The sequence below is a fragment of the Gorilla gorilla genome, chromosome 10 (assembly GCF_029281585.2).
Source record: "Gorilla gorilla gorilla isolate KB3781 chromosome 10, NHGRI_mGorGor1-v2.1_pri, whole genome shotgun sequence".
NCBI lineage: Eukaryota > Metazoa > Chordata > Mammalia > Primates > Hominidae > Gorilla > Gorilla gorilla.
The window spans coordinates 60,054,090-60,074,764 of record NC_073234.2 but is presented as its reverse complement, the minus strand read 5'-3'; the positions used below and the strand labels follow the sequence as shown (position 1 = coordinate 60,074,764).

General features: G+C 36.2%; 1 protein-coding gene across 1 annotated transcript in view; it reads left to right on the top strand.

Annotated features, from left to right (window-relative positions):
- Window positions 1-20,675, top strand: part of PDZRN4 (PDZ domain containing ring finger 4) — a 386,971-nt gene that overhangs the window by 15,379 nt on the left and 350,917 nt on the right. The gene's annotated exons all lie outside the window — the stretch shown is intronic.

Below are 20,675 nucleotides of genomic sequence, written 5' to 3'. Positions count from 1 at the left end.
ATTAGTGGAAGGCCTTGCATGTTTGTCTAAGGAGTTTGCTTTTTATGGTATAGGCAACAAGGAGTCAGTGATAAGGTTTGAACAGTGGAATGACACAGGCAAAGCAATGTTTGAAAGATTAAATCCCAAAGTAAATTTCACTGGGGTATATACCTAACTTGAAAAGTGAAAGAACTTGAGATGGGATGCTAATGGTTGGGTATCACAGTTGTCCATATGTGAGGTAGTAAGGGCTTGTAGCAAATAAATGCAATAGAAAAGTACCAGAAGTATCTTGAACATTTTCCCTTGTCTTCACTTTCCAACAGTATGCTCATCATCATCTCATATCAAGAATGTAGTCCACTACCACAGAGGTTATGTATCCTTTCTTTTATTCTCTTCATTGCAGAATGTGTCATGGTGTTTAGTATAAATAGACTATGGAAATCTATCCCATATGTCTGTTAGGAAGTCATTTGGTGGTATTGGTTCAAAGAGGTCCTCTAAAAAGTCTTGAGAGAAAGACGGAGAGAGACAAAAGGCTTGATGGATTACCCTCTGGACAGGAGAGTTCCTTAAGAAGAACTAGGGTGTTCAAGCATTGTTTTCTACTGCAGGCTTGTTAGAAAGGATCTTGCAGTAATACAGTGGGTGTTGGAAGTACTAGGCCAGTTTGGAGCCTGTATTAGTCCATTCTCACACTGCTATAAAGAACTGCCCTAGACTGGGGAGGTCTCAGGAAACTTACAACGATGACCAAAGGTAAAAGGGAAGGAAGGTACCTTCTTCACAAGGCAGCAGGAGGGAGAACAAATGCAGGAGGAACTACCAAACACTTATAAAACCATCAGATCTTGTGAGAACTCACTCACTATCACAAGAAAGCATGGGGGAACCACCCCCGTGATTCAGTTACCTTCACCTGGTCTCTCCCTTGACGTAGGGATTATGGGAATTACAATTCAGGATGAGATTTTGGGTGGGGACACAGCCAAACCATATCCTAGCCTGTTCGCCTTTTAAACTTGATTTGATATAGTTAGAAGTACTATTGACACTGGAGCTTTTTTCAGACAAAATTTTCTCTCAATCAGATATGTCATCTTCCCTCTCCTAGAATACTGCAATTTACTTCATATGGTTTCTTACCCACTATTTCTGTGCTCTGTCAAATCTGTCTCTATGCCAGTACTACTTGAACTACTTTTGTTAAAAGACATTTAATTATTTTATTTTATTTTTATGATTCATAGACTATAAGATAAAAATGAATTGCTAGAAGAAAATGAAATAAAATGAGACAAAATGCTACCAGAACCATTTTTTATTATGTATTTATTATTATTAGGTTCATCAGACATACATTTGTCCTACCAAGTTAACATAAATGATTCTAAATTCTTGAACTCTGTTTCTCTACTTATCCTAACACAGATTAGTAACAAACTGTTCGTGACCTAGCACTGGTCTTTGGTCCTTAGTCCACTCTGAGTAGCACTGCCTCTCACAGCAGCCAGAGAGATCATTTATGAATGCAAATTACATCTTATGATCCTTCTGTCTATAATTCCTGAAAACCTTCCCTGCGCACGGGATAAAATGTAAGGTTCTTAAGCTATTCAATGAGGTCCTGCCTCCTCTGGCACTCCTCTATAAATCCAACTCCTTTGTCCACCCTCCCCTTAGCTCACATTGTTCAAGCTACGCTGGCTTTCTCTTTCAGTTCCAGAATGCACCCAGCACTTTCCCGTCTCAAGGACTTCTCACTGGAATTCTCTTTCCCCTCCTTTAACCTCACTAACTTCTACTCATTCCTTCTACTCAGCTCAGATATCACCATTGCAGACAAGCCTCCTCTGTCTTTCCTGTTTAAACTCTAATCCCACGTGATGCTCTTTCATATTGCCTTCTCCTGGCAATATCATAATTAGAAATTACCTGTTTCTTTTTAAGGTAAATGTTTACAGAAGATCACAGATCATAAGTGTCTGGTGCAACAAAAGATCAAAAAGTGAAGTTATGCTCGAGACCAGCACCCAGATCAAGAAACAGAGCACAGCAGGCATCCCCAAAGCCTTCCCTTCTTCACCTGTTCCTTCATTACCTTCTTCTATATTTTTCCTATTTTTGACTTTTATATAAATAGAATCACACAATAGCTATTCTTTAGAGTTCAACTTCTTTTATTTAACACTATGCTTGTGATGTCCACTCACATTGCTGCATGTAATTGTTCATTCTTATAGCTGTGTAGTATTGTAGCATTTCACTATACGACTCTACCACAACTAATTATGAATTTTACCTTCAATGGAATGGTCAGTTCTAGGCTATTACAACAGCAGTGCTCTGAACATTCTTGTTTTGTGGACATATGCATGTATTTATGATACACACACACAAACACATTTATGGGTACATTTGCAGGGTCAGAGGACATATAAATGTTTAACTTTAGTCATTACTTCCAAACAGATTTTTCAAATGGTTTTGGCAATTTAGATTCTCATCAGCAGTGTCTTAGAGTTTCCATTAGTCCACATACTTGCAAAGACTTGGTATTGTGTGTTTTTTTAATTTCATCCATCTGGTGAAATGGTGTATGCAGATGACTCTGGCATTTCCTTGATGTCTAATGAAGTTAAATAAATCTTTGAATGTGTATTGGCCATTTCAGTCTCCTGTTTTATTAAGTACCATCATGAGCTTAGAAATCCTGCCTTTTGCTGTGCCTTCAACACCCAGTGGCACTCAGCAGGCACTCAGCTATTTAATGAATACATTAGTACTATTAACTACAAGGATAAAGCAAATCTAGCCCTGCTATTAAAACTCTGTGCTGATATATATGAGGTGCGCAATAAATATGTACTAAATGCATAAATAAAAGTTTCCTAAGTTTCTTTTAAATACACATCTATCACAAAGCAATTAAATGCTTCCTATCTTACCTGGTTTTCTCTCGGAGAAAGAGAAGTAATTCTGTGTTTCTTTTGAAATTATCATGTTTGATCATCTTGGCATGCTCAATTTTTAATGTTATTCTTTTAGAGGGACCAGTCTTACACTGTCTATTTTGCTTTGCAATTCTTTGTTATAGTGTCACAAAGATTAATATGATCCCAAAACTGATACTTTTGGCCTAGATACACTGTGTTACAAATCCTTTCACTTCTTCTGAATGTGTAGGTGTTATTTTTTAAGAGACATAATTCTTTTCAACAGATAAGGATGATCAAAGAAGAAAACTTCTTTGTTTTTCTTCTTACCCGAACTTTCACTTAGAGGACATTTCTTTTTGTAACACAGAACTTTATAATGCATATCTTTTCTTAGACAGGTGTAATTTTTCTTTGGATCCAAATTAAAATCCAGTAATGTCACATTCTACTGATTCAGAATTCAGTCATTGAGGCATACTTAGTTAACCCTAAGATAAAGTTAGATTCCCAGACATACAGCTGGCAAGATAGAATTTTAGAGTAGAAAAAATTGGTTGGCTCAAAATTATCTAATAAACAATTGAAAAATAATTTTCATGTAATTTTTATATAAAAATGTTATATTTTACACATTATGCTATTAATATTATTCTAGGCATATTTATATAATTAAATATCTTATAATGTGGGATCATGAACTGCCAAATAAATTGTCTTACTGTAATTCATAAATGAATATCTAATACAGGAAGTACTCACAAAATATATCTCAACACATAATATAAATTATATACCGAATGGCTGTTATATTCAATCAGAATGGTAAGGATGATGATGGCTATAAAATAGCTAACATTTATAAACTCCTTATTGTGTGCCAAACACTAGGCAAATAGCTATGTGTAATAAACACATTGGTGCAATTAAAGGATTCCAGTGAATAGCAATAGTTTAAACTTTGACATGGTCAATTTCATCAGAATAAACTTCATTATGTCTGAAGAGGAAATATGGCTGGTTAATATGAAGGAATAGTAAACATGCTGTAACATGTAGTGGAGACCTATGGAGTTGATGGCTCCAACTCTTCTTTAAGCCAGGCAGTGAATTCAAGTGAATTACAGTATTAGCCATGTTTACAGTTTACAAAAAAAAAAAATCAATGAAATATAGTGATCATTATGTGTTTTCTTATGGCACTTGGAGTTTGTAATAGCTTTCATTATTTAAAGATCCTGAAACATTTTGTGGAGCAGAGTTACAGATAGTCATCCTTAGTTCTGAGTGTCCTGTCTTTTGTTTGTTTTAAGCTTTGTAAACATTAATCTCTTGTCCACAATTGCTTCTATTCCCAGGATTCAACTGTTAAATCCCAGGATTCATAATCTATTGGAAATATCTGACCGGACAAAATAGAAGTCTTTAAGTGTAAGCTTTATGATTAAGACTTGACTATTTGGTTCAAGGGAAATATTTAAATCCAATTCTGGGAATAATTTGAAGAGATTTTGCTGCTTTGAGAGTGATTCCCAAAGTTTAATATTTCAGGTGGTTTTCTATATGAAATATTTTCACTAAAGAAATCTTCATCTTCATGTATATTGTCTCCATCTCTTTGCTTCTAAGGGATTTTTCAGTAATATTTGCATCAGTTTAGGGATTTAGCTTTTAATCTTTGTCAATTATTTTAATCTTTGTCAACCTTTTAATCTTTGTCAGTAGCAGCTGAAGAAACTTGACCTTTTAGAATGATCACAACCTAATGCATTTGCTTATCATCTCTACTATATCCAGATTAATTCCTTACACAGAAGTGGTTTTTTAATACCAAAATCAAAGAAGAATTTTTTTTTTGTTTAATAAAAGCTTGAACCTCTAATCTGTAGGAAGCATGCTATGTAGTACTTTCTCTTTCTTAAAAATAACTCAATAGTAAGAAGCCTGTTGTTTATTCTCTGGATAGAAGGCATTATTAAGGAAACAAAGTGAAGATTGTTAATTTTAATGAACATTTTTTCTTGTTCTTTGTGCTTTTTTTCCTTTTCTTTCCTTTTTTTAAAAAATGTTGTTAGGGGAAAAAAAAAGATTTTCCAGAAGTTTTACACATAAAAGATAATGAATTTTCACCTTGTTCATGCTATAGGAATTTGGGATTGTGAAAGTTAAGTTACATGAAGTTAAGAAAGTGCTTAACATGGTTAATTTCTCTGTGTGTATTTGTGTGTGTGTGTATGCATGCATGTGTGTTTTCTCTTTCTTTGCCCTGTTTGCAAGTAATGCATCAACACTTTGTAAGATAATTTTTTAATTTTTATTTTGGAAACAGCTGCTTGGATACTACAGGAGTGGCTAACTTCATGAATCATGAGAAGCGGTGGTTTATTTTGAATGGAAATGAGTTTAAAAATCAACAGTTACTTTGTTTAGCTTTCTAAGAGGTCATTTAGGCACAGATGAAGACATCTGAAAATTAGGCATCATTTTCTTTATCCATAAGCACAATGTCAATGGCAAGTTTTCTTTTTTTCTTTTTATTTTTTTATTTTATTTATTTATTTATTGTTATACTTTAAGTTTTAGGGTACCTGTGCACAACGTGCAGGTTTGTTACATATGTATACACGTGGCGTGTTGGTGTGCTGCACCCATTAACTCGTCATTTAACATTAGGTATATCTCCTAATGCAATCCCTCCCCTCTCTCCCCACCACACAACAGGCCCCGGTGTGTGATGTTCCACTTCCTGTGTCCATGTGTTCTCATTGTTCAATTCCCACCTATGAGTGAGAACATGTGGTGTTTGGTTTTTTGTCCTTGCGATAGTTTGCTGAGAATGATGGTTTCCAGCTTCATCCATGTCCCTACAAAGGACATGAACTCATCATTTTTTATGGCTGCATAGTATTCCATGGTGTACATGTGCCACATTTTCTTAATCCAGTCTATCATTGTTGGACATTTGGGCTGGTTCCAAGTCTTTGCTATTGTGAATAGTGCCGCAATAAACATACGTGTGCATGTGTCTTTATAGCAGCATGATTTATAGTCCTTTGGGTACATACCCAGTAACGGGATGGCTGGGTCAAATGGTATTTCTAGTTCTAGATCCCTGAGTAATTGCCACACTGACTTCCACAATGGTTGAACTAGTTTACAGTCCCACCAACAGTGTAAAAGTGTTCCTATTTCTCCACATCCTCTCCAGCACCTGTTGTTTCCTGACTTTTTAACGATCACCATTCTAACTGGTGTGAGATGGTATCTCATTGTGGTTTTGATTTGCATTTCTCTGATGGCCAGTGATGATGAGCATTTTTTCATGTGTTTTCTGTCTGCATAAATGTCTTCTTTTGAGAAGTGTCTGTTCATATTCTTTGCCCACTTTTTGATGGGGTTGTTTGTTTTTTTCTTGTAAACTTGTTTGAGTTCATTGTAGATTCTGGATATTAGCCCTTTGTCAGATGAGTAGATTGCAAAAATTTTCTCCCATTCTGTAGGTTGCTTGTTCACTCTGATGGTAGTTTCTTATGCTGTGCAGAAGCTCTTTAGTTTAACTAGATCCCATTTGTCAATTTTGGCTTTTGTTGGTCAACGGCAAGTTTTCTATAGAAAGTGTTCAAGAAACAATATAAGTGAATAATGTTAAATTATTATTGATATCTTTTGGAAGGGAAGTGTTAAAATATACTTAAATTTTACAACTGTTTTAAAAATTGAAGAAAATATTACACTTTAGATCTACTCTTAATTTGTAGCAATTGATGAACATTTTTAAAATGTCAAAATATAAGAAATACTTTAAATTATTTTACTTGTGTACAGTTATTGAAAAATGAAACCATGGTGAAAAGATGTTATTAAAACCCACTATTTCTTTTGGAGGAGAAATCTTGGAAATTTTGAAAGCCACATATAAATCTGAACTTACCTAGAATCCAAAATATAACCTGTGGTTTTCCATATTTTTTGTGTATTTCCTGTCATGGATTGGTAGGTAAGGATTTTGCTAGAGGTTTAAAACCCCAGAATTGCTGAAACCATATCTAAGATTTCAAATTAGTTTAGAACATTTTACCAAAAGACACTAAAGTCCAAAAAGAGTTAACTCATTTTTATTCTAAATCATTGAAATCTATTTCTGTTAATTATTTATAGCTCTTCTCTCTAAGTCAAGCTGTTATTCAAATGTAATTTCTAAAACATTGTCAGTTGTATAGATAATTTATATCTACACAATGCCAGAGAATACAAATAAATCTTAAATTTTAAAAATCACAAGACAGTGTTTCACACCCTCAGGAAATACCCGAAGTGGAAGATAAGTTATTTCATTGCCAATATTTCCAGCTGCCAGAGTTGCCACACCAGGGTACTTTATATATAATTACCTTATTGAAAGAGTTGTCAATATCCCTTTTGTCCCTGAGGGGAAAAACAATCAGAAGATGTTGAAAGATGACTAGATTCTAGATTGGTATTTTAATTTTCAGAAGCCAACCCAGTCCTGGGATTGTTCTTAGAAGATAACTTCAGATTATATTGCTTTGGTTTATTTTAGGAGAAAATCTGTTGTAGAATATAAAGGAGGTTCTTATCTCTTTTATACTTGCCCATTACTTTTATTTCTTTTCCTTTGTGGCACTTACAGAAAGCCTTGTGAATAGATCTGTTTTTTTTTCTAGTAATTCCTACACTACTGAAGAAGCTTTTCTCTGAGGTGCTCATCTATTATCATTAGCATGATTAGTGTTAGTCACTTAAACAGAGAGATATGATCTTAATCAGAAAACTATTACTCTGAAACTGCAAACCTAATGAAATACAAGGAAATTCAGGAAGAAGGCCATCTGTAGATACACTCTGCAGATTTGATAATTGGACTGTTAAGGCAGGAGGCACAGAAGCCTTTATGTATATAAATGCAATTTAATTAGATGAGCTGTATGAAAATCAGTTTAGGCAAAATAAAAGCCACTTATACTAGCTAAAATAGAAATGAAAACATAGTTTCAGGATTATAGTTTTTAACGAGACCAGAAACCCATCGCGAGGCATTTAATTGTGCATTCACCTGTAGATACTTAACTGTCAGTGGCTTTTTATTGGTCCCTTTATATGATACCAAGTTTCTTTGTATATTATTTCTAAAATAGGTATATTTGCCTTAGTTTAGTTTTATGGAGAAACTCCCTTTGCATATTTTATTTTATATTCTTGCCTGTCACTGTACCCTGGAACAGAATCAACCTTTATCTGGGCCCTGTACCTGTCAGCCTAATGGTGAGAGGGCTGAATCTCATGTTAACTCAATCTTGCCTTATGCCAGTACATGTTCCAAAATCTCTGTGGGCCCTAATTAGATTATATTGTCATTAGAGGGACATAAACCTTCATATGGATATTTAAGCATTTGTTTTTCTCAGACCAAAGTATTGTTGTTATATATAGACATATTACAATATCAATGCAATATTTTACTTTCATTTGTTTCTTAGTGTTTCTGCCTGTTCTGTTTGATTTGGTTTGTGAACTAGTAGTTACTCAAGAAGTTTCTTGTTCAGAGGTAGATTTTTTTCCCTACTATTTTTATTTACGTACATCATTCCAAGTGGAATACCCATGTCCTCTAAATATGGAAAAGTTGACAGCCCCATCTTATTTTTCATGTGTTTTATATAAGAATACTTGTCTGGAATTAAATTGATAACTTCTGTGAAGAGTACATATTCTCTAATTCTCTTTTGTAAAATATTAATTTTATCACTTAATAAATATTTGCCTAGCTTTTGCTATGAGCCAGCTACTGTGCTAATACTAGTTACACTACACCTAAGACACTGGAATTATGGTAAAGTAATAGACACAAGCTAAATAATAAATTAGAAATTGTAGTAAATGTATGAGGGAAGTTCTAGCTGTTGTTTGGGGAAATAATGGAGGTAGAGTGGGTGGTTTTTATCTGAGAGATCAAGGATTTTTTCTTTGAAGAGTGACATTTATAGCATAACTAGAAACATGACTAAGTGTTAGCTAGGCAAGGATTTGAGGACAAAGCTTTTTAAAGAGACAGATGAGTATGTGTGGAAGCTCTGTGATAGGAAAAAGCTTAGTGTATTATAGGACTTGAAAGAAAGCTGATGGAAGAATGGCTCTCAGCAAGGATTGGAGAGTGGGAGGGGCTAATTATTGGAACGTCTCTTAAACAGGTTGACTACACATCTGGGTTGCCCTTAGCAGCCTTGTTGATCTGGCAAAATGATTACTAATACTCCTAGTTATTCTCAAATGTGCCCCAATTTGATGTTAAATTATATCCTCCCCTATTTATAAATCGGGTTTTCTTTTTTCATTCCAAGAAAAATAGGAACCCATGAAAGTATTTAAGCAGGGAAGTGACATGATCAAATTACCATTTTAAGAAATCATTCTGCTGTAACGTTGCAAGTGGATTTGAGGAATCCAGATGGAAGTGGGAGGCTGGCTAGTCAGCCAGTGCAGTAGTTCAGATGCCAGATGGCAGTGGTTTCGATGAGGGGTTTGGCAGTAGAGAGAAAAGCCACGGCTTCAACATATATTTCACGAACAGACTCTGGGAAGTCATAAGCAACAGGCATCCTCCTTTTGGTCTAACAATAATAATGCTACTCTTCTTCACTTTAATAAAGAGTCATGAGCGCATGCAGTGCCCACACTGACAGTTCACTTGTACAGCCATTTGTTCTTAGTTTCTGTGTCTGGTTGGGCCAGTAAAGCCCTTTCCTCATCCCTCTTTCTGCTTATCACTAGAGACAGAAACTAAAAACTATGGCTTCAGGCTGCTGAAAGCCTAAAATACAACAAAACAGAACAACAACAAAATAAGGCAGATTAGACAAGCTTGCTTTAAGTGACTTCCTGATGACACATAAGGGACTCAGTTTTTTCAGCATTTTGTGTTTTGATTAACCTGTAACAAGGTTTTGGAAAGCATCATTGCAAATAGTTGATCTAAGAAAATAGCACAGAGCATTGGTTTGGAGCCCAGTCTCGAGTTCAGTGGCCTGGATTGGAATTTCAGCCCTGCAACCAGCTGCTTCTAGTATAGAAGAGTCACTGACCCTCTCTGGTCCTCTATGTCCTAATCCCTAAAATAAGGATAATAACCTCAGAGTTGTTATCAAGATTAAACGAGTTAATATTTCAAAAAATTTAAAGCAATGCGTGGCACATAGCCACCTTCGTAAAAATTATGTTAAATTATTAAAACTGAGTGACTGTATGGTTTGTACTGCAGCTTGATCAGAGACGTAGTGGGATAATTCTTGACCTAACTAGCTTATGTAAACTATTGATTATGTTATCTTCTGGATATATTGGCTTATGCCTCTAATCTCAGCACTTTGGAAGGCCAAAGCAGAAGACTGCTTGAGGCCAAGAGTTCAAGACCCACCTGAGCAACATAGTGAGACCCTGTATTAAAAAAAAAAAAAAAAAAAAAAAGTTAACCAGGCATGGTGGTACATGCCTGTAGTTCCAACTACTTTGGAGGCTGAGGCAGGAGGATCACTTGAGCTCAGGAGTTTGAGGCTGCAGTGAGACATGACCACCCCACTGCACTCTAGCCTGGACAATAGAAGGAGACCCTGTCCCCTAAAAAAAAAAAAAAAAAAAAAAAAAAAAAAAAAAAAAAAGTTATCTATTTGGGACTGTTGAGAAATTCCTGAAACATAAATAACAAATGATCATCTAGATCCAAACCTGAGTAGAATTCTGGCTAGAATAAATAGGTAAAAGATGAAAGAAAGGGTTATATTTTAAAAAGAAAAATGTGTGTAGGCTTAATTTCTTCAGCCTATTTAGCATATGATTTTCTGCCTAGACTAAAATTACAACTACATTTATGAAATGTGAGTTGAAAGCCATTATAAATGACTTTTTTTTCACATTGTCTTACTGTGGAGATTAGGGCTTAGAGAAATTAAGCAATTTACATAAGATCCTATGACACAGATCAAAGCTACTCAAAATAGTTATAACAGGTAATAATAAAAGATTTCAGAAGTCTGTGACTCACAAATTTGATCATACTTTGGCGATGCTATATAATGTATCTGTTTGAGAGAAAAAAATGTCTGAAAAGCATTAAATGTTCAAAGAAGTGTTTTATAGCTGGTAAAGTCTAATACTCTTATTTTGTGGATGATTCTCACGAACTATAAAAATCTGTGAGATATATTTGTGAAATTAAGAGACTCATGAGAGATGTATACGTTTTTCTAGGATGGAAAATAGCCTTCAAACACAGTTGCATGGTAGGCCACTTCTGTGATATGGAGAATAGTGAACTTGCTTTCCTGACCAAAATGTTCCACATCTCACCAATTACCTGGCTTGAATTTCCACCATTAGGGATGCATTTGTTTAGGTTTTGAGGATATCTTGGTATTAAGGAATGGCTTAGAAAAATGGAAATTGTTTACTGGGCTGCCTCAATCTCAGCATGTATTAACTAAGGACTTCTAGGGAAGAGGTTCTAAAACTATAGTATAGAAATTATAAATGTCACATTCTTGAGGTACTTGTTAAAAATGCAGATTCCAGAGTTCAATCCCAGACCTAGTGAAATAATCTCTAAGGTCTAGACTACTCAGATCTATACACTGTTTGCTTGATGGTGTTCTTGAATGCCATTTGAATATCACTTTTTAAATTATCACGAGTGATATGTTGAAAGTTTATAATAAACAAAAAGTATACAATTTTATTTTCACTAGTAGAATAGTAAAGCAAGTACCTTTAGTTTTATTTGCATTCTGGCTGATAATTCACTGTCATTAGAACCTCAACAGATTGTCTGCCATGATGATTACATAGATATTGTAGGATTTTTTTTACAGGTAATTGTTATATCCACTTGAATTATAACTTGCAAATTTTTCACCTTAGGCAAAGACTATCTGGGTTTATCATTTCACCTCTCATCCTAATACCAGTTTTCTCCACTTTCTCCCATAGTGGTCTAAATTCAGTGCTTTGAGTCTACCACTTGTCTTTGAAAAAGCCTCATAAACACGCTAAGCCTCCATAGTTTTTTTTTTAATCAGTCATTGAATTTAATTTGCTCACCTAAATCTCAAGATAGTACAAGGATTTAGTTAGGTAATTTACATGAAAGCATTTTGTAAATCATAAAGTGTTCTACAAATGTAATGTACTATTACTAGTTAAGGACCTTAAAATACCTATTACCCCTGTGGTCCTGTCAAACTAATTCTATCAATTTCTTTTCTTTCTCAGAACTCTGGTCTCAGTGATACTAGTTAGCAAATTTAATTATGTTAAATAAAATTTTAACTCTGATACTAATAGGTGACATCCATTTCCATAGGCCAAATCCAGAGTGAGTACAGTTAGTACAACGAGTACATTCAAATTATTGTTCTGGACATTATAGAGAAATAATGAGTAATCTAAATGTTTTTGATAATGTTATATAGATTTTTAAAAAGAGGAAATAAGAAATGCAAGCAATCATTATGCAAATTCTTACATAATCAGTGCCATTAACAGGATAGAAGGTACTGGGGGTGAAAGTTGTTTGTTTAAGGGAAGAAGAATAAAATTAAGTTTTAGGGAATCAAGGATTCTATATAGACCTTGAACGATGGGTAGGATTTTAGAAGCTTGTGTTTCAAAGAGTTTGACTTGAATACAAGACAGAAATCATTCCTAAAACAATTTTAGCTGTAAAATTTTGATACTTAAAACCAGGAAAAACTTTGAGTATCTTTTAAATTAACTATTTTTATTTATAAAACATATAGTTCATCAGATCTGAAAGCCTGCATATTCCAAACACTAAACTTACATCCTTTTTTGAATTGGATTATTCTATAGTAGGCAATAATTGAGTAAAGTATTCTGGGCCTGTTTATTTATTTATTTATCTGATCAATTCATCTAATTAATTTATTTGATTAATCATCTGATTAATTCATTTCAGAACACAGACCAGATATCTATCATCCTTTCTTTTTTTTAGGAAATATGGAATCATCAAGCATTACATTAAAAAAAAATCACCAAATCAACCTGCTGAGTTAAATTAATGTCCCTCTATTCTTCTTAAAAAGGAGGCACCTGTCTTACTAATGTTCATAATAAATGCCTTGTATAGAAGAGTTTTCCTCATGTAGAAATACCTATTTGTCTCATGAAGAAATCAACTCCCCAACATCATATCCTTCTCAAAACAAATAGGTGGATTTCAGCTTCTTCCCTTTGTTGTGAATGATCCTTTCATATCCCTTTCTTGTTTGCCTGGTCAAAACTGATAGGTTAGAAGCTAGTTTAAGCAGCAGATGAGGCAATAGTGTGCTTAAAGCTAGAGCAGTGTCTGGACTGGACTTTCAGTTTTCAGGTTCAAGCAGCTCCTGAAGTAGAGGCCAATGTTCCAAATCAGGGCAACTCAAGGAACCATTTTGTCTTTGTTTGAAATCTCTAAGGCAGGGCTGGCTTCATGGGTGAGTACTGAGCAGCTACACAGGGCTTAGGTTTAGAGGAGTCCTGTCCTTATTTTAATGCTCTGCTGTCACCATCTTGAAATTCTTAACGTTTTTGAACAATGATTTTCCTGTTGTGCTGGGCTCTGCAACCTGGTCCTGCTCTAAGGCTTTCATCCATTACTGCAGAGCCATCTCAAAACAAAATAAAAGCACCAAATGAGTGCTGTCATTTTTTAACATGAGAAAAGAAATATCAGGTTTCAGAGATCCAATTAGATAGTAATGCCAAATTTTCCCCAGGACATTCCCATTAAAAGGACAAAGTTTATATTTGAAACAGTCAACAAAGACGTAGGTAGGTCTGATTGTTAAAAATCAGTTTAGCCTGAAAGAAGACTATTCTCTGGGTAAAACAGATCATTTTCTCTTCTCTACCACAGCCTCCTCTCCTTCTTGCTTGTTTCCTTCCTTTAAAGGAAACGTACAGACACCTTCCATCCTTGGCCTGCTTACTGTGAGCTGCCAACAAGATAGACAAGGCTACATTTTGGCCCTGTTTCCCAGTTTGCAGAGTTCCGCTCTGTGCTCCCAAGACCTTTCTAAATCCCATCCATAACTTCACTGAAGAAATACTAAAAAAAGATACCACATGATTCATATAAACTTCCCACAGAGCACTGCCTTCCCCACCAAAATGGAAAAGGACTTGGAATGTACAAGTCAGATAGCAGAAGGCCAAAAGGCTGTGAAAATGAATTCATTCACTGAACTGAAGCTTTTGAGGGAGGCCAGTTTTCAAAAGCAGCCTTCCAAGTCTTTCTACCATTCAGGCTGCTCCCTCTGCATAATGAACCTATTAAAAGAATTAAGTCAATTTTTAAAAAGCAGTGATCTTTCTTTCGTCTGATTTGTGGCATAATTCAAGTAAAAGCCTCTTTTCCTTTTGTCTGTTATATGACTCTGTACTCCTCTCCTAGTTCATTGCTTTATTTCATTTTCACTTCAGTTGATACCTTGTCCCTTGGTCAGGGGAAGGCAGGATAAAGAAGACAGGGCACATGAGAGAGGTTCTCAGAGTGTTAAAGAAATACATCAAGGGCTGTCAAATGCAATTCTGTTTCAGAGCAGGCCTGATCACTGACTATGAACATTTTAAAGGTGAAAACGTTCATTCTGTACTATTAATCTGCTATAGCAAATTTACTTCTGATTTGCATCTCATATTCCGGTGCTTTTGTTTCAAAAAAAATTTAATGTCTAGGAAAATGCTCATTACATAAAAATTTTATCATATACTGACATACCCCCTGTAAAGAGTGTTCTTTCTAATAACAATTGTTGGGCGTAATAAGTGACTCCTCAAGAAAGACTCTCAAATAATTCGGTTGTATCTGTTAAATAAAATAATATAAAACGAACTGTTAAAAATCATTAACTGCAACTCACTTTCAGCAAATATATAACACAAAGATTAAAGTATGTTCAAATATTTCCTATCCATTGCTCCTTGCACATTTTCAGTTAATTTCTGTTCCTTTATGGCAAGTTCAAATATTTGGCTACAAGTGAAGAAACTTTAACTGTAGAAATGTTTCCAAATCTTTAAGCAGTTATTTATTTTTACACATAAGTCTCTACATTATTATTTCAACAGCTAGGAATATTATTTTTCCTAGAATATTCCTAGATGTAGGAATATTATTTTACTAGGAATATTATTGTTCCTAGAATATTCCTAGATCTAGGAATATTATTGTTCCTAGAATATTCCTAGATCTAGGAATATTATTGTTCCTAGAATATTCCTAGATCTAGGAATATTATCTTACTAGGAATATTATTATTCTTAGGTAAAGGAATAATAATGTAGAGACTTAAGAGTAAAAATAAATGGTGTCTGATTTAACATACATTTAGAGAGGGTACCTTGTGTACAGAGATACAGATCCTGCCTTCCAGGGTTGAAGGTGATTAGAGAATTACAGCAGTGGGTTTTTCACGCTGTGATGAAAGCTTAAAGAAGATACCCTAGTTCTAGCTGAGGTGGGTGGGAAGAAGCCAGGGGAAGAAGACTGAGAAAGTTCACCGGGAGCGTGATCTCTGACCTGAATTTTGATGATTGAGTAGGAGTTCAGTCAAGATTAGAGGTGAGAATGGTAGGGAGAAGAAAACTGCATAGTCTTAAACCTCAGATTATATTTACTGCAAATATTATCTTTTTGTAAATATTTTATTATTAAAAATGGAGATGAAGGAGAAAGAATAATCTAGCGATAATGCTCTAGAAGTTGAAATGAGGCACTTCTAACAGTGGGAGTAAGCTTCACTTCTTTGCTAATCAATTGCAGCCTTGGTAATGTTCTTAATAATCTGAATTTTAAACAGCACAAATACTTGAAAGAAATATGTGAGGTGAGGTATTAAAGCTGCCTCCCGAGAAACATGAGCTTGCCTTGAAGAGGCACAAAGTTTACTGTTAGATAACACACAGTAATACTTCACGAAGTGTATGAAGAAGCAACCTTGATATGATCACTGGAAATTAGCTGTGGGTATTTGCTGGTTTTGCAGAAAACTTAATCTTTTTCTTTAAATGCATATCTCAAAGCTGTGTTATGCATTCCACAAATTTTATTAGGAATTCCATTTATTCAGCAACAATTTTAAGCTGCTGTAGCTTCTGCTACTGATATAACCAACAATATTAATTGGGAAAATTTTGGCGACTCTTCTGTGTTGGTTTGACCTCAAGATGTCTGACTCTGCTCATGAGGAGGGTAAATCCATGGGAGTGCTTTCTGTAAAGGCAGAAAATGCAAAGGAGACAAGACTAGTCAGAAAGATCTGTGCCCAGCAATAAGGACAATCTAGAAGCTAAGCTCCAAGAGGGTATGAAGATTTTTATGTTGGTGGCTTTTCCCCCACCTGCCTCTGTAAAGTCTGTATTAGTTTGCTAGGGCTGCCATAACAAAGTCCCATAGACCGGGTAACTTAACAGAAATGTAATTTCTCACAGTTTTGGAGGCTAGAAGTCCAAGATCAAGTGTCGGCTGGGTTAGTTTCCCATGAGTCCTTTTTCCTTGGCATGTAGGTGGCCACCCTCTTGCTGTGTCTTCAGGTGGCCTTTCCTCTTGTGTCTGTGCCCTAATCTCTTCTTAGAAGAACACCAGTCATATTGGATTAGAGATCACCCTGATGGCCTCACTGAATCTTAATTACTTCTCTAAAGACCCCATGTCCAAATGCAGTCACATTTGGAGGTACTGAGGATTAAGGGTTTCAACATACAAATTTGGCCGGGAAAGGGGATGTAATTTAGCACAGAAGAGAATCCTCACTACTTGGAGGAAGGAACTGCCATCAAGTAGCACTCAGTAACATGATTTTAAAATAAGTGTTTGAAAGAACAAAGAAATGGCTCCGAGAGGAGCTGATGCCAGAAGCTGACTTGGATAGTGTATACAACTAGACTCTGGTAAGGAAAAACATAGTAAATTTGTAGTCAGTTCCATACCCCTAAAAGGCTAAGTAAGTGGAATGAGGTTATGGAATAAACCAGGCAATTCAGAAAAATGTTAGGCATAAGTCAAGAAGGTAGATCCATAATAATGAGGTCTTAACCGTGACACTAGTTAAATCTGAGTACTTGTGGTTAGCAAAACAATGAGCTGGAAGCAAAATGAAATACTATAGAGAAAAGCATCTATTTTAGGCTCCATCTTTCTACATACACTCCCTATAACCCAGTTATGGCTGAGGCAACATTGTGCATTTCTACATTTTCATTTTTCTGTGGACATAGAGGTGGGACCATATGACTGAGTTCTAGGCAAAGGAATACAAATGGAAGTAATATTGTTTCTAGGCCATGAAGCATCCATGCAGTTGGCCTTGCTCTCTCTCTTTCCTGCTCACATGTCAGGAAACAAAGGACACTGGAAGGAGGCCAGATTCCAGAGTCCTTGGAGAGGGGCTACCCAGGAGAGCTCTTGGACTGGGAACACCTACTTCAGACTTTATGTGATCAAGAAACAAACCTTTAAGGCTTGTTAAGTTAATGTTAAGTCCCTGAGATTTGAGGGTTGTTTGTTACAGCACTTACTCGTCCTAACACAGAAATTAGTACTGTGAAGTGGGTGTGCTATTGCAACCCAAATATATTGCATCAACTTATATGAGGCACATGGGGAAGAGGAAGCTGATAACCAAGGCTGAAGCAATGTTAATCCATATCCTTACAGGCAACACATTTGGTAGAGCATTATATGGAAGCTAGACAATATATCAACAGCTCTAAGGAAAAAGGTTGAAAAACAGAACCTTATTAGTGTGGGTTTTTTTTTTTTTTTTATTACCTGTGTTTGGCAAAATGTCACAAAAAGGAAATGAACTCAGGAAAGAACTGGCTAGTTTATGAGCAGAACTGATAAGGAATTTTTAAAAGTGTAGTAATTTAAGGCTTTTCAGGCTTTGAAAATCCAACTGCTTCTAGATCTCAAGCAGTTAGCGGTCAAATTACGGTGACTCAGGAGAAAAAATCTGATTAAGGGTGTGTGTGGCCTTCCTTTTCAAGTCTTATAGACTTTAGTTGTCCTCAAGAAAGTTAAGTGGTGAGAAGGAGGCAACGGACAAGAAAGGAGAGAAAACTGGGCCCCTAACTTTCCTGGCACAACTGACAGCTTTTAAAGATCCAGTCCCCTACAGGGGATACTCATCGAGACATATTTGTACCTTGGCCAAGAAAAAAATACTAGACAAGGAGAACCTTTTAGGGTTTGGAGCCAAGGCCATGGACAACAAAGAACAAAGTTTGTCTTCTAAGATATAGTGTGGTAAAAGAAACAGAAGCAGCATTGCAATGCTCACAAATTATTCCTTCACGTGGAGTTGATGGTGGTGGTGGGTTGGCACCACCAGAGTTCCAGCATATGACCAGAGGCCCTCTGTGCTGCCTTTTCCATATGGAGCACATAGTCCACCATGCAGACTATCGGAAACTGTGTTTGCATCACAGGCCATGGGCCATATGGTATTTTTTGCTAGGCATGGACATTTGACCTGCAGCTCATTTCCTGCTAATGGATGCTTATTTAACTTTTTAAAAAAATGTTTCTGCACATTTTGGAATGTCCTTTTCGGCATTTCTTTTCCCTATCCACCTCACCTATTTAGACTGCTATCTGCCCTTAGGCAGCTGCGATGTACAGATTGAGAGGGAACAGGTTGCCGCTGTACTCGGTCACACAGAAATGAGAAAACTCATTTCGTACAAAATGAGTTTTATACTAAATTTCATGAGGTTTCTCTGATAGAGTCTGTCTAAAATGTAATGTATTACTATTATTTCTATTTTTTTATTGAGATGGAGTCTCACTCTGTCACCTAGGCTGGAGTGCAGTGATGCAAGCTCAGCTCACTGCAACCTCCACCTCCCGGGTTCAAGTGATTCTCCTGCCTCAGCCTCCCAAGTAGCTGGGATTACAGGTGCACACCACCATGCCCAGCTAGTTTTTGTATTTTTAGTAGAGATGGGGATTCATCATATTGGCCAGGGTGATCTCGAACTCCTGACCTCAAGTGATCCACCCGCCTCAGCCTCCCAAAATGCTGGGATTACAGGCATGAGCCACCACACTCAGCCTATAATGGATTATTTATAGCTCTATAGAACTACTATAAGCTGTGTTTCTATAGTAAGAAACCTGTTAGATAGAACCCACAGTATCTATGGTGTATATCCTATAATTCTTATCTTGGCTAGAACTACTCATTTTTAGTAGCTTATGTCTGGTAACCAAATTACAGATTTAAGATTCCATTTTTGCTTTATTATTAGCTTGGTGCAAAAGTAATTGCAGTTTTTGCCTTTTTTTAAATGGCAAAGCTCACAATTACTTTTGCACCAGTCTAATATAAAGAATGGGTAAGGCTTGTACAACAGGTAGGTATTACAATATTTATTTGGCTCTTCTTAGACTCTATAAGAAGCAACACCTTGAAGGAACTCATAGTAAGCATGTGATAGGTTTATTTGTATCCAGAGCAGTATCATCAATATTTGGAATATAATAAATAAATTACTTTTATGATGGTTTGTGTATGTATACATTAAAGAAAAGATTAGTCTTGTCAGGTTCTTATTAAAATTTTCTAAATTCCATTCATCCCTATTTCTCCCTGTCTCTTCCTTCTCTTCTCTACTCCTCCCTCCTTCTCTCCCCCTACCCAGCCCATCTATATGTATTTAGTTCAGATAATCACACAAAGGACACAAAGATGAGTAACATATACCTCTTGCTCTCAAATCCTGTAGACACAGAATACACTGATTGTGCTGTTTTATTTAAAAAGTGTAATCTTTTGCATTCCGCATACAAAATTCCACATCAGAGTAATTTTTGTTTTTAAAATGTTAAAAATAAGATAATAATATTGATGCTGGGAGTTGTTAGGCCATTAGGTCTTGAAGTGGTCACTTAGGACAGTGAGCTGAAGTAGTACTCAAGCCTGTATTCACTCACTGCAGCAGAGCTAGCAAGAGGCGAAAAGAACTGACAGCTCCTCAGCCCCATTTTCTCTGTGGAATGGCACTGGGCGATGGCCAGGTGGGTGCAGCACAGGCAGGGGGAGTTGTCTCACTGCTGAGAAACCCAACAAATAAGGCTGCAGCCCCTTTATGACCCTGTGGGTCCAGGGCAGGGTTAGAGGGAAGGGCTAGGAGTGGAAAGGTACAGAATCTTAGTGGAGAAAAGTGTTTCAGCCACGGCCTTCCACTAAAGAGGCCTCTGACCAGAAGGGTCCTGGACATGGTAGGAGGGGAACTAAGTTCTAGAGTGCAACTCTCTGCAGAAAACTGCACCAAGTTTGGTGTGGCCAGAGCAGCTTGCCCTTGAGGCCTGCCAGGCAAAGCTTTGCAATTGCCTATGGTTGCATCTGAGAGGTCACCCATAGGATTTTGTCCTGGAGCTGGGCTGTCCAGGAACTATCATTTAATGAAAGCTCACTACTTGCCAGTCTGTGGCATTCAATCCTCATGGAAGCACTTGAGTTGCGGCTTTTATTAACCCCGTTTTACAAATGGGTAAACAATGTTCAGAGAGATTGTTACTTGCCCCATACTGTGCCATGAATCTCTTAACCAATGGCCAGCTAAAGTGTGACATGTTATGAGCCATCTATTGATACATATTCATTACATTATTTTTTGTTGCAGTCTTGTACATTTATTGTATTAAATATTACTGCCAAAATTAATAGCTGGGGTATG